The sequence below is a fragment of the Zea mays genome, chromosome 4 (genome assembly GCF_902167145.1).
Source record: "Zea mays cultivar B73 chromosome 4, Zm-B73-REFERENCE-NAM-5.0, whole genome shotgun sequence".
Classification (NCBI taxonomy): domain Eukaryota; kingdom Viridiplantae; phylum Streptophyta; class Magnoliopsida; order Poales; family Poaceae; genus Zea; species Zea mays.
The window spans coordinates 61,396,979-61,409,978 of NC_050099.1; positions in this window are offsets into that span (position 1 = coordinate 61,396,979).

Below are 13,000 nucleotides of genomic sequence, written 5' to 3' on the forward strand. Positions count from 1 at the left end.
ACTTGACCTCTAGACCAACCCAAGTCTCCTTGTGCACTTGTTGTGTCAAAAAAATTGTTGTTGGGTCTAGTTGCGCAAACCATATGCAAGCCATGTTTCTTTCCATAAATTCTTGCCCCTAAAATTTCATAGTATTTCTGTTGATCATCCTAGCTGATCCTGTTTGCCTACCTCTCCTTTTGCCTGGATCTGGTAATCCTTTTTCTTGTGAATCATGTTGGCTTTATCATCTAAATCTCGGGATCCCCTATTGATTCTGCTTCGTTATCTGGTTATCTACTATAACCCGTTCTCAAGTATCAGATGTTGATCTTGCCTAAATCTCTCATTTCTGTTCATTCTCATACCCCCCTTCTCCGAGGATCATGACGCTGTGTTATCAATTTTTATCTCTAAACGGTGTATCCATCGGGTTCAATGGATTCCGTTGTTGTCCTTAGTTCTCTCATGCCTCTAAAAGCTCATTAATCATGATCTCGTGAGTGCTTCCTTCTCATATCCCATCTCATACTAATCGCTGGCCTGCTAATCTCCGTGATGATCAAGAAATAATTCTCTGAGTTGAAGAAAATTCTCATGTGATGCTCTTTTGCCAACAATCTCTGCTTCAACTCCGGTCACATTCTTATTTTCTGAGCCATACTCTCATGGGCTCCATCTATCTGTGCTATGTGGATTTCTTATTGGTTGTGTCTAGTAATGGTGTTGCGACTAAAACACCTGATGGTGCCGCGACGAAACCGAGAGCCTACTATGGTGCACACATAGTTGAGCTGCTCGGCACGCGCTGGTATCACGGTTAATAGTCGTGGTCCATTACGAGACTATACTGATGTGCTCTCTTTTGTGAACATCCTCTCAAAGGGATCGCTGCATTTTGTCTCAACATGCCGCGATATTCTATCCAAATCTATCTTCCGTATCTTGTCAGATCCCATCTCCTGAATTTGCATCCATCTCCAGCCTGGAAGTTACATGCTTCTCCACCCTTGAATATCCTCATTCGAATCTCGGGACGAGATTCTTTTTAAGGGGGGAAGGCTGTGACACCCCAGGTGTCAGTTTCGTGTTATGTCGGGAGATTTGTCCCTAACGCGAATGCTCAGTGAAAGTTTCTATTTCTCGATCGTGTCTATCTCTGTCTATCAGGCTTTCTCTTGGAAGTTCACCGAATTTGGAGTTAATCGATCGCGAGAAACAACCAATTTTGGAGCGTGTTAAAAACTTTTAATTCTCGGAACAAATGCAGACTCGAAGATCATTCTCGAAATATAAATCTCATCTGAAGCTCTTTAAATCAAACTCTCAACGACTGTTATTTGATCTGAGCCCGAGTCTAATTTTTTCGAACCTTGATCTATGTTCGACTATTTTATTCGGATCCGTACTCTCAAACAGAATACTCAATATGTCGTCCTCTAATCATTTTTATCCGATTCGGCCAAATATCTTATGTCCGAACCGAATTCAAAACCCCGTATCGACAGCGATTTTAAATAGGCACGATTGGGTTTCTCCGACTAAAAATCCGAAGCCGATCGGAAGTCTGAGAGAAACATTTATTTCTAAAATAGTGCGCGAGAAATTATTTCCGAGCGAATTCAAATCAAACTCTCGGCCGAATTAATCATTCAATTGTCCGTTCGTCCGAACTCTATTTCGCTCTATTTTTCCGTAGCGACGAATTCCACAGGAGCATTTTTATTCCAGAAAATAAATTAGCGCGGTCCGATTGGGTATTTTGGGCCAAGCCCATTCAGGCCCAATAGGCCCACTAAGGAAACCCTAACCCTACCTCATTCCTATAAATAGCAGCCCCCTCTCCTTGCACTTGGTTATTTTGCACTCCCACCCCTCAACAATTTCCAGCCGCCACAACCTCCCTGTCTTCTTCCCCCACACGCAGCAGCACCTTCTTCCCAGCGCGCAGGGAGCTCGGCTCCCTTCCTCTCCATGGCGCCCAAGCCCTTCTTCCTCAAGCCGGCGCCCAAGCATGCTCCCTCCCCTGCCCTTCTTCTCCCATGGGCGCGAGCTCCACCTTCCCTGTTTTGGACGCCGCGCAGAAGCTCCTCCATGGCAGGCGCCCAGGCGAGCTTCCCCCATGGCGCTCGGCTCCCTGTTCCCTGGTGCCCTGTGGTCGCCCCCTTTTTCACCTGGACGCGCGCACCCCTCCTCTGGCTCGCCTCCCTTCAGGCAGGACCAGCTGCAGTTCTGCGCTCCACCTCCCATGGCGCCCCTGTGACTTCCATGGCCGCCAACCCTCCCTGCGAGCTCAGCTCCTCCCCATTCATGGCGCCCCCTGCTCTTCCCTGCCCGGCCAGGAAACGCCCAGGCCGGGTGCGCCTTGAGCTCGTCCCTGCTCCTCTCTCTCTCTACCAAGCGCGCCCTGCAATCTTCCCCAAGCTGTCTTCCTCCTCTCCCCAACGGCGCCCTCCTCTTTTCCTCTCTGTTCCAGACCGGCATCAGGGCAGTGCGCGCAAGCTCTCCCAGCCAAGGACAACACCATCCCCTCCCCTGCTGCTGCTCGCCCCCTACCTCCTTTCCCCCTAGTGCGACAGCAAGGAACCCCTGTTCTGCCGGCAGCCAGGGCATCCAAGTTCTCTGCGCAGCGATGCCGGTCCAAAACAGCAGCCTCGGATCCCCTCCGCATCGCGTGCTTCGCTCGATCTGCGCAGTCCCGACCCACGCCGTCGCGTTGGTGTTTGGGGACAGCCCATGTCGTGTCGTTGATCTGCGCAGTTCGACCGTCTACGCGTCTCACTTCGCCGGATCTGCGCAGCCCCAACATCGACGACGTTCACCCCGGTGAGACGACGATGATCTTTGTTTGATTTCACATCGGCATTGTTCTCCGGTGATTAAATTGTGTATATGTGCTGTTTTGTTTTATTTTGTGGAGGCGAGGAACCCCGTGTTTTGCGTGGAGGAGAAGGCAAGTCGTTCAACGCTCGTCGACGTTCGAAGTTATGCGCAAATCGGAATCGCCATCGTCCTTACAAACACCGATTGGGTTTGTTTATGGTGAGCCGATGCATGTCGCTCTTGATCGACTCGATTAATTATTTTGAATGGATGTGTGTAAAATGTTTCGATTATGCGCATTGGTGGGATCGCGTTTGCGATTGGAGAACAAGAGTTTATTCGATGTATGCGATTTGTAGTCTGTACAATTATATTTTAGTCGATGTGGTGTACAATTGTGTTGGAGTGTGGGTAGGTATAAAAATGTTTTGGTTATAGGCCGTAGCAAGGTTGCCTTCACGTTTTGGTAAGCAAACATGTTGTGTTCTTTATGTGATGAGTAAATTGGAAATACGTGGGATGCGAGGATTTAATTAGTGCACGTAGGTGTGTGAGTGCCGTGGTGTGATATAGTAGTGGTGGCGTGAGATGTTTGTTTGAGGTGTGCGGGTATATGCCGCGATGTGGTTATACTTGCAACGAGGAAAGATGTATGTATTGTGACACGACGCTTAGATCTCTATTATATGATCGTGTGAAGGATGCTCATGATGGTTGTGTGATTAAGGAGTGATGTAGTGGCAAGCGAGAAGTAAGTTTAATTTTTCAAACGATTAGTGGATAGTATCTATCGGTGTTCTCATGATTTTTGTTGTATGGCAATGTGATGCTTTGCTTTGTCAATTATCACATTCCATGCCCCTTTGGATAAATAAATGTCTTGTTGATCGATTAGAGGTCTTATACGAGCGTTATCGCAGCCCAATAATTATTGGAGGCGAGTAGCGTTCATAAGTCGGTCCTTGTTAAAATTGAAGAACAATCCGTTAAGATATGCACATAAGTGCTTTAGGTCCTTCAGTAGCAAATAAGTCTTATGGAGTTTTATGCCAGACGTTAATGCCTCTATGTTAGACCTCCTAAAATATGGTGTTCTAAGTGACTTGTGTGTTGTCTTGTTTAAGTTGAGAAAAGGTTAAGAAACGTTAATTAACCTGCTCCCACCCATGTTTTGAGTTGCAATGTCTAAATGGGTTGCTAAGTCTTATGCTATGATTAGCCAACTAATGTGGAGGAGTCAAATTCGTTAAGTGATTGTTATATATGTGTTGTCTCGGATTGCGATAATAATATGCAAGCCGACGTGTAGGATGTGTAGCAGCCTAGATTGTTACTCTGGCTAGCCGACTTGTTAGATGGCTTTGGTTAAGCTTGTAGTCACGATGAATTGTGTATTGTAGTCTATATGTGTGTGGTTATGGTCACGGATGAAAAGTAGTAGTGCTCAGGTGATGTCTAAATTAAGATGCAAACTATTGGTGAAGAGCGCTTCGATATTGATTGTTATAGAGAATGCGTCGTTGATTGGTTGTAGTAGTTTTAGTGCACTAAATGACTTGAATAAAATTTGCAAGTTGACTTGTTGGTTCTCATTTGATTGTTTTAACTCTAACAAATGGTAAAAGTGTTAGAATAATTCAAATCTCTAGATCATGGCAATTCTTGAATTATATAGAAACTGAAATTCATTGATTGCTGTTTTGGACTGCACGCACTGTTTTAGTTATGCTGTATGTTTGATGAACTAAATTGTGTTTTCTGTAGATATGTGCTATAGAAAAGTGGTAGATAACTTTATTATCTTGCTGGTGTTAAAATTTGACAAACATAGGTCTGACGGTTTAGGAGTTAGGATTTTTACAAATTCAGTAACTGAATCTGTCCAAATTCTGTACAGATTTTAGAAACTGCATTGTTTGCCTAATTTAATGTTACAATCTGTTCATGGTCATTATAAGAAAGTTGTATATGCTTTTCTGATCTTGCTTGTGTTAAAATTTCATAAACACAGGCCTGATAGTTTAAGAGTTATGGATTTTACAAACTGCTTGTTGTGTTCTGTCCTCTGTCAGAACAGATTTCAAAAACTGTAATGTTTGATTTGAATAAACCTGGAATCACTTCTTGGTGATTATAAAAGTTATGTAGTACTTTTTCTAAGCTTTCCAAAAAGTCTTGGATCACTATTTTTGGTGGTCTGAAGATTAAGTTATGGATGTTTAAAGTGTGAAGACTGAATCTGTCCAGTTTTGGACAGCACAGCCTTCATAGTATATTTTACCCTTGATACATGCTAAACCAGCCAGGGATGTTGATAAATAATTTGTAGAACATTTAATTAGCTTTCCAGAAAGTCTAGGATCACTTTGTTTGGATGTCTGAATCTTTTGTTGTGAATTTTGAAGCTGCAAGTCTGAATCTGTCCAAATCTGGACAGAGCTGTTGTGTTTGCACAATTCGACCTTGCTAAGTGTTTAATCAGGTTGTGATGAAAATACCAAAGTTGTAGAGCACTTTTTAAGCTTTCCAGAAAGTTCTAGTTTGCTATTTTTGGATTAATATTTGAAGAGTTATGATTAAAACAAGCAACTGCTGTATTGCTGTCCAAAAAAATTCTGCTAGTGCCCATTTGATTGTTAGTTCACCCGTTTGGCTAAAAATGTTTGGTTAGTACTTAAATAAATGTAGACTTGCCATGACTAAGCTTAATATTGCCTAAGTGTCCTGTTTTATATGTTTCTTCTCTAGTTGATTGTGATATAGGAGTTCATAGACATGAATGCATAGGTCCTATTTAAACTTACGTTATATTGGTTGCTCTTGTACGGACAATAGAAGAACAAATGAACGATTAAGGTGAGCGTAGTAAATGCGTGTACTTGTGATATCGTGGTCATATTGTGTAAATAAATAAAATGTTGTCATCTCTTTAATGGTGTTAATGATGAACGCCGATAACATACGAATAGCTAGCGCTTGCGTATAGTCGTTGCGGTGTCTTACAATTAAATGTTAGTTTGCTACCATGTATTTATATAGCTTGTGATATTTTTCATTGTATTCATATATATGCATCTTGCACCTCATATAGGACCGAGAGATGATGATCGAGCCAGTAATGTGGTGCCAACCACGAGATGCAGTCGGTGGACGACCTGAAGACCGATGGACATAACCAGGGGATGCTCGCCAAGCGAGTACCTCCCCCAGCAAACACTATCTAAGTGTTAAATTAAAGTCAAGCCCCAGTTTATTGCATAACCTGTTATTTATGCTATTTTACTACACTTATTGATTGTAGGATTTAATGTGCACTTAAGTGTAGGAGTTGTTTGAAACCCTAGTTGCATGATCTCAGGAATCCTATTGAGATGAATACTAGTATGCTAGGTCGAGTAGCTGCTTTACTAATTAGGGATCTCGGTAGAAGTCGAGTGATTTTTCTAGCACTCGCGCGAGGTCAGGACATTGATTGTACCCATTTTCATATCATACTGATGTTGGTTTGTGGGCAACAATCCATGGGGATTGGTTGTCTACGGGGTAAAAATTTGAATAAGGATTATGGTGTGGTACCGTGAGTCAAGCGTTTGAACGTACTAAACACATACCCAGAAATATGGTAAATCGGTAAGCCTAGTACCTGAGTGAACCTGCCCGCAGACATATCCCCTCACGCGACCTGAGACATGGTCTCCCATTCCGGTTATGGTGGCTACAAGTGCGGTCACTGCACGACGGCAGTCGGCGTCAGTGAGGCATTGTACGCCAAGGCGGTGAGCCCTGATCTGTTGCCAGGGAATCGACGGGGACGGTTGATGTGTGTGGGGACGGAGTGCCCCTACACGTCGTGTGTTTAGGTTTGCCTTGCAAGGTTTAAAAACTCGATTCGAATCGTCTGCTTCTCGCAGCTAATGAGACTGCTTGATCCATGCTGCTACATTGAGTAATAAGTGGAATGGTGCTGAGATGATACAAGATATTGATTGCTAAAAATGTTTGCTACTATGTATGAGTAGATAGTACACATTTAGCCTTAAGAGAGTCACACTTAAATTGGCAAAGTTAAAACTTGACTTAGAAACTCAGCTAGTGCTTTTGGCAACCAAACCCCACAGCCAAACAGCTGCATGTCTAGAGGTAGAGGAGTAGACTCCTCACACCGGGTAAGTCTAGCTGAGTATTAGTATACTCAGCCTTGCTTGTGGCACAATTTTTGCAGGTACTTCTTAGGTTGATTGGTTGATGGCGTGACTTGGCCTTCATCCCTGCCACCGGGATAGACGGTCGAGTGGGTTACTGCTTCCGCAGGTGAGGACCAGGAGGAGTAGCGTGGCCAGGCTTCGCCATGTTACTCGGTTCTTCTCCGTTAGTTATTTCCGCTGCACTAAAGTTTATGGTTATTATTTCTGAAACTCTGATAATGTAATCACTAATTATACTTATTAAATTTGTGGTATTGTGTTTTATTGTATTTCTCTGTGCCTCACCTTCGAGTGAGCTAGTGGTATTCGATCCTGGTAAGTGGCTTTATCGGACTAGATCCGAGGGACTGACGGGTTATTCCTGTTTAAGTGTGTCGGCGTTTCGAGACCGGGGGGTTCCTAAGCCGACGAGTGAGTGTGCTGCGTGCCCCAGCCCAGATGGGTCGAGCGCGTGAGCGAGCGCGAAGGGGGGAGAGGCGAGGTGGCCGGAGACGGGCGTGAGAGAGGTGGAAGTTCCGCGGCCTTCGTGTTCGTCCCGCGCCCAGGTCGGGTGCGCTTGCAGTAGGGGGGTTACAAGCGTCCATGCGGGTGAGGGAAGCGAGCGGCCCCAAGAGAGCGCCTGTCCCGTCCTCGGTCCCGCGCAGCCAACCTTCTCTAAGAAGGCCCTGGTCCTTCCTTTTATAGTCGTAAGGAGGGGATCCAGGTGTACAATGGGGGTGTAGCAGAGTGCTACGTGTCTAGCGGAGGGAGAGCTAGTGCCCTAAGTACATGCCAATGTGGCAGCCGGAGAGATCTTGACACCCTGCTGGTGTGATGTCGTGGCTGTCGGAGGAGCAACGGAGCTTGGCGGAAGGACAGCTGTCGGAGCGGTCGAGTCCTTGCTGACGTCCACCTGCTTCCGTAAGAGAGCTGAGAGCCGCCGCCGTCAGAGAGCTTGGGAGGCGCCATCATTGCCTATCTGGCGGAGCTGGCCAGATGGGACACCGGTCTTGTTCTCTACGGCCCGAGTCGGCTCGGGGTAGAGTGGTGATGGCGCTCCCTGTTGACGTGGCGGGCCCGCGCCCGAGGCCGGGCGACGTGGGGGCTCCTCCGAAGCTGGGGTCGAATCTGTCTTCCGTTGCCGAGGCCGAGTCCGAGCCCCTGGGTCGGGCAAGGCGGAAGTCGTTCGGCAGAGGCCAGGGCGGAGTCCGAGCCCTGGGGTCGGGCGAGGCGGAGTTCGTCGTCTTCCGGGGCCGAGCCCTGGGGTCGGGCGGAGCAGAGTTCGCCGTCTTCCGGGTCTTAGCCCGAGTCCGAGCCCTGGGGTCGGGCGGAGCGGAGTTCGCCGTCTTCCGGGTCTTAGCCCGAGTCCGAGCCCTGGGGTCGGGCGGAGCGGAGTTCGCCGTCTTCCGAGTCTTAGCTCGAGTCCGAGCCCTGGGGTCGGGCGGAGCGGAGTTCGCCGTCTTCTGGGTCTTAGCCCGAGTCCGAGCCCTGGGGTCGGGCGGAGCGGAGTTCGCCGTCTTCCGGGTCTTAGCCCGAGTCCGAGCCCTGGGGTCGGGCGGAGCGGAGTTCGCCGTCTTCTGGGTCTTAGCCCGAGTCCGAGCCCTGGGGTCGGGCGGAGCGGAGTTCGCCGTCTTCCGGGTCTTAGCCCGAGTCCGAGCCCTGGGGTCGGGCGGAGCGGAGTTCCCTATGGCGCCCCTGGCGAGGCCTGACTGCCTGTCAGACTCACTCTTTCGAGTGGCACCGCAGTCGGAGTGGCGCAGGCGGCGCTGTCCTTCTGTCAGACCGGTCAGTGGAGCAGCGGAGTGACGGCGGTCACTTCGGCTCTGCCGGGGGGCGTGCGTCAGGATAGAGGTGTCAGGGCACCTTTGCGTTAAATGCCCCTGCAACTCGGTCAGTCGGTGCGGCGATTTAGTCAGGGTTGCTTCTTAGCGAAGCCAAGGCCTCGGGCGAGCCGGAGATGTGTCCGCCGTTAAAAGGGGGGCCTCGGGCGAGACGGAAGTCCCTCGAGGTCGGCTGCCCGAGTCCGAGGCTAGGCTCGGGCGAAGCGTGATCGAGTCACTCGTATGGACTGATCCCTGACTTAATCGCACCCATCAGGCCTCTGCAGCTTTATGCTGATGGGGGTTACCAGCTGAGAATTAGGCGTCTTGAGGGTACCCCTAATTATGGTCCCCGACAGTAGCCCCCGAGCCTCGAAGGGAGTGTTAGCACTCGCTTGGAGGCTTTCATCGCACTTTTTTGCAAGGGGACCAGCCTTCCTCGGTTGCATTTCATTCCGGTGGGTGCGCGCGAGCGCACCCGCCGGGTGTAGCCCCCGAGGCCTCGGAGGAGTGGTTTCACTCCTTCGAGGTCTTAATGCCTTGCGTAACGCTTCGGCTGGTCTGGTCGTTCCCTCATGCGAACTGGCCGTAGCCCGGGTGCACGGTCGGGGCCCAAGTTCTCGGGCTGGTATGTTGACGCTGTCAACGGTTCGGCCGGAGCCGGGTTTGCGAGAGCAGCCCCCGAGCCCCCGCACAGGGCGAGAGGACGATCAGGGACAGACTCGACTTTTTGCATACGCCCCTACGTCGCCTTTCCGCAAGGAGGAGGGGGGGGAGTGGGCCATGTTACCCTCGATGGGCACCGAACATGGTGTCTCCGGTGAGCTGCAAGCGGGTAATCCGAGTGGACGTCCGTGCCCCGTTCGTTGGGGGTCGGCTAGGGGCCCAGAGGCACGCCCAAAAGTACCTGCGGGTGATCTGCCGGACCCGGTCCCCTAGCGACGGGGTCCGAGGGCTCGATGCCTCCCTCCGATGGGATTCCGTTACAAGATCGCTCCCGCTGGTCTCGGAAATGTCCTAGGGTACCTCGGGAGCGCAGCCCGAGCCTCGGTTATGTATCGAACGTACCCCTGGTCATCCCTCGCTCGGCGTCTGAGGCGACTGTGAACCCTTCGGGGGCCAGCCTTCGAACCTCTGATCAGTAATGGGCGCGGAGCCCGAGTAGCCTGAGGCGGCCATGGAACCCTTCGGGGGGCCGGCCTTCGAACCCCTGACCAGTAGTGGGTGTCGGGCCCACGCGATCTGAGGCGACTGTTGAACCCTTCGGAGGGCCAGCCTTCGAACCTCTGATCAGTAGGGGGGCTCGGAGCCCGGTTCCTTCACAGGGAAGGATCCTTTTCGGGGTATCCCCCTTTCCCGGTCCCTGTTGCAAGAGATAGAGAAAGAGGAAAAAGGGAAAAGGATACGAAATCGAACGACGTGGCGTACCTTTTTTGGCGCGGTTATTACGGCGAAGGCGAAGCGTCGTCCGCTTCTCCTGCCAGAAGCGCCGCCTGTCCTGCCGCGGAGTTAATGCGACGGGGCGAGTGGTTGGCGGGGCGGCCGTTGCGCGTGCGCGAGCCGTTCGAGGAACGGATCACGGGCGCACCGTCTTCACGCCGTGGGAGGAGGCTCTCTTGCTGTCCCTGGATGGGACGCGAGCCTGGCTGACGACGTGACTGCTGCTCCCGTCCGCCTGCCACCGTCATTACTGCCGGCCCACTTTCGGCCGCATTGAGCGTCGCGCCAGGCTGGCGCCGCTGGGTCGTGCGCTGGGTCGCCTCGAGTCGCGGCATAGGCTCCGCAACCGAAGAGGCGCGACGGTGGCATAAGTGGTGGCGCGGTTGCTCGCATGCAGCAACTGGCGCGCTGGTTGCGTGACGCGTGGGCCTGGGCCTCCAGGCTGGCGTGTCAGAAGTCGGAGAAGCGCGTCCACCTGGCGCGGTTGCATGCCGCCTGCATGGCTGCCCGCCCCTCCCGCCCGTTGGTCTGGGCAAAAGTGGGGGGTCGCTTGTAACCGCTGGGCGGTTGTGCGCACCACGCGCGGCGGTTTGGCTTCTTCTACTCGGAGCCGGTCTGCATGACATGCGGGACCCAGCCCCCGAGTCGCAGGGGTGGGCCTTGGAGCGTGTTGGAGAAGACTCAGCCCGCGGCGTTTGGGGGCGCACGTAGGGAGAGTTGCCTTTAAAAGGAGGGCGACCCCTTTCGGAAGGCGACCACACCTTCTTCTTCCCTCATGCGTCGTGTCTTTCCATCTTCCAAGCCCCCGGATGGGGGGTACCCACCGTCTTTCCGCCTCCTCGTTGGAGGAACACAACTCTGTGGGAGTTGGTACCTTTCAGCCATCGTTCGGCTTCAAGGATTTTCATCACACGGCCTGGTTGCTCCCTTCCGCCGGTGGTCACCCAAGACGGTGACCTCCAGCTCCTGGATGGGGAGAGGCAAACCAGGCTGTGATCCCGTCCCCAGCATCGGGCGTGTTCATCATCCTCGCTGGGGCGGGGAGCGAGGCGAGCCGGGGCTCTACCTCCTGCGCGGGTTGGCAAACCACCTCCTCTTCCAGGTTCTGGTGGTGGCAATCGTCCTCCCGCGCTGCGACGGAGGCGTCCTCCAGTCATGCCGGGGAAGGCGAACTGTTGCTATCCAGCTAGGATGCAACATTCCGCCCTTTCCCTCGCGTTCGCGGCGAGGACGGCAGCGAGGATCTGCCGGAGCGCTTAGGAGCGGCCCGCTCTTTGGCTTTGATGGCTTGTTCGCGTCCCTTGAGCGGGATCGCGAACAAGAGCCCTCCAGTGGCCGCGTCCACCCGGGACCATGGCTGCTGTTGTAGAGGTCGCTGGCGAGCCTCCCGATGTTCGTCCCCCCACAGGCCCGAGGTCGCTCGTACCCGCGGGGACGGAACAGGAGTTCCGTTTGTGATGGCACCTTGAATGCCAGTGTTTTATGTTCATTGTGGCTGTCGAGGCCTGAACATGTATGTAATTTCGGCACGGAGCCATGTTTTTTCCTCATTTTCGAGCACTAAGTCTCGCCTGTTGATTATCGGTACCGCTTCACCAAGCATGAGTCGCCCCGTGTCAAGGTGACGAGTGAGGTATCCGTATCCCGGAGGCGTAGGAATCCCTCGGCTCGATCGGCCTTGTTGTCTGAGGCTCCTCTAGCTTAGTTAAAGAGACCCCTCGGCCGCTCTTCGACGAGCCGAGGCTAGGGGTAGCGATATCAGTACGAACAGAGGCAGAGTTGGCCCGAAAATGGGAACCTGGTTGGCCGGAGCCTAGCCGGGTTGTCCGTCAGCGGATCCGACGCCGGAGTCGATCAGCCGAGGCCTCGGGTCGGGCTAGCGCCCTTGGAAGATGGTTGGCCGAGGCCCCGGGGGTAGCCGGCCGAGCCGCCTGCTCGGGCCGGATTCCCGGAGAAGTCCCTGGACCGCGCCGCCGTTCGAGGCTGGGTCGGACCTTGCTGAAGACGTCGTCGACGCCGAGGGTGCTACGGCCCCCTTTAGCGTGAAGACCCGAGCCTGCAGGATCAGATCGTCTTGTAGCGCGTGCCTTCTGCGGCCGTTGAGGCCAGAAAACACACCCTCGCTGCGCTTGTAAAGATGCGTCTCTTTTCCCCTTATTCCGAGCATCTGGACTTTCCGTCGGTAACAGGGATGTTTGTGCGGGCGAGAGTTGCTTCTCGCGGAAGGTGATGAGTGAGGTATCCGTATCCCGGAGGCGTAGGAGTCCCTCGGCTCGGTCGGCCTTGCCACTTACGCGTACCTTCACCCGTCCATGAGGCCCTGTCTCCGACTTAGTCGAGGAAGCTTGAAGGACCACTTTGGCAGAAGAGCTTCCGAACGTGAAGACTTGTCCGGTCCACGGAGTCGCTTTATCCGAACGCGAGTTACTTATCGCAGAAGGTGATGAGTGAGGTATCCGTATCTCGGAGGCGTAGGAGTCCCTCGGCTCGGTCAGCCTTGGCTGCTTACGTGTACTCCGTCGTTTCCAGGATCCGCTTTTCGAAGTAGTCAAAAAGCACGAAAGAAATTCTGCTAAAAAGAGATTTTTTTTCGAGGGAAAAATTCGACGCAGAGGGGGTCTCCCCCCTTTTAGCCCCCGAGGGAGGGTCGGGCTTTGCCGAGGCGAGGCCGACCCTTCCTTGATGACTAAACTTTTGCGTGGGTGCGAGGTATATGAACAACTTGAAAACATCTTAAGGGTAGAAGCGACGTAG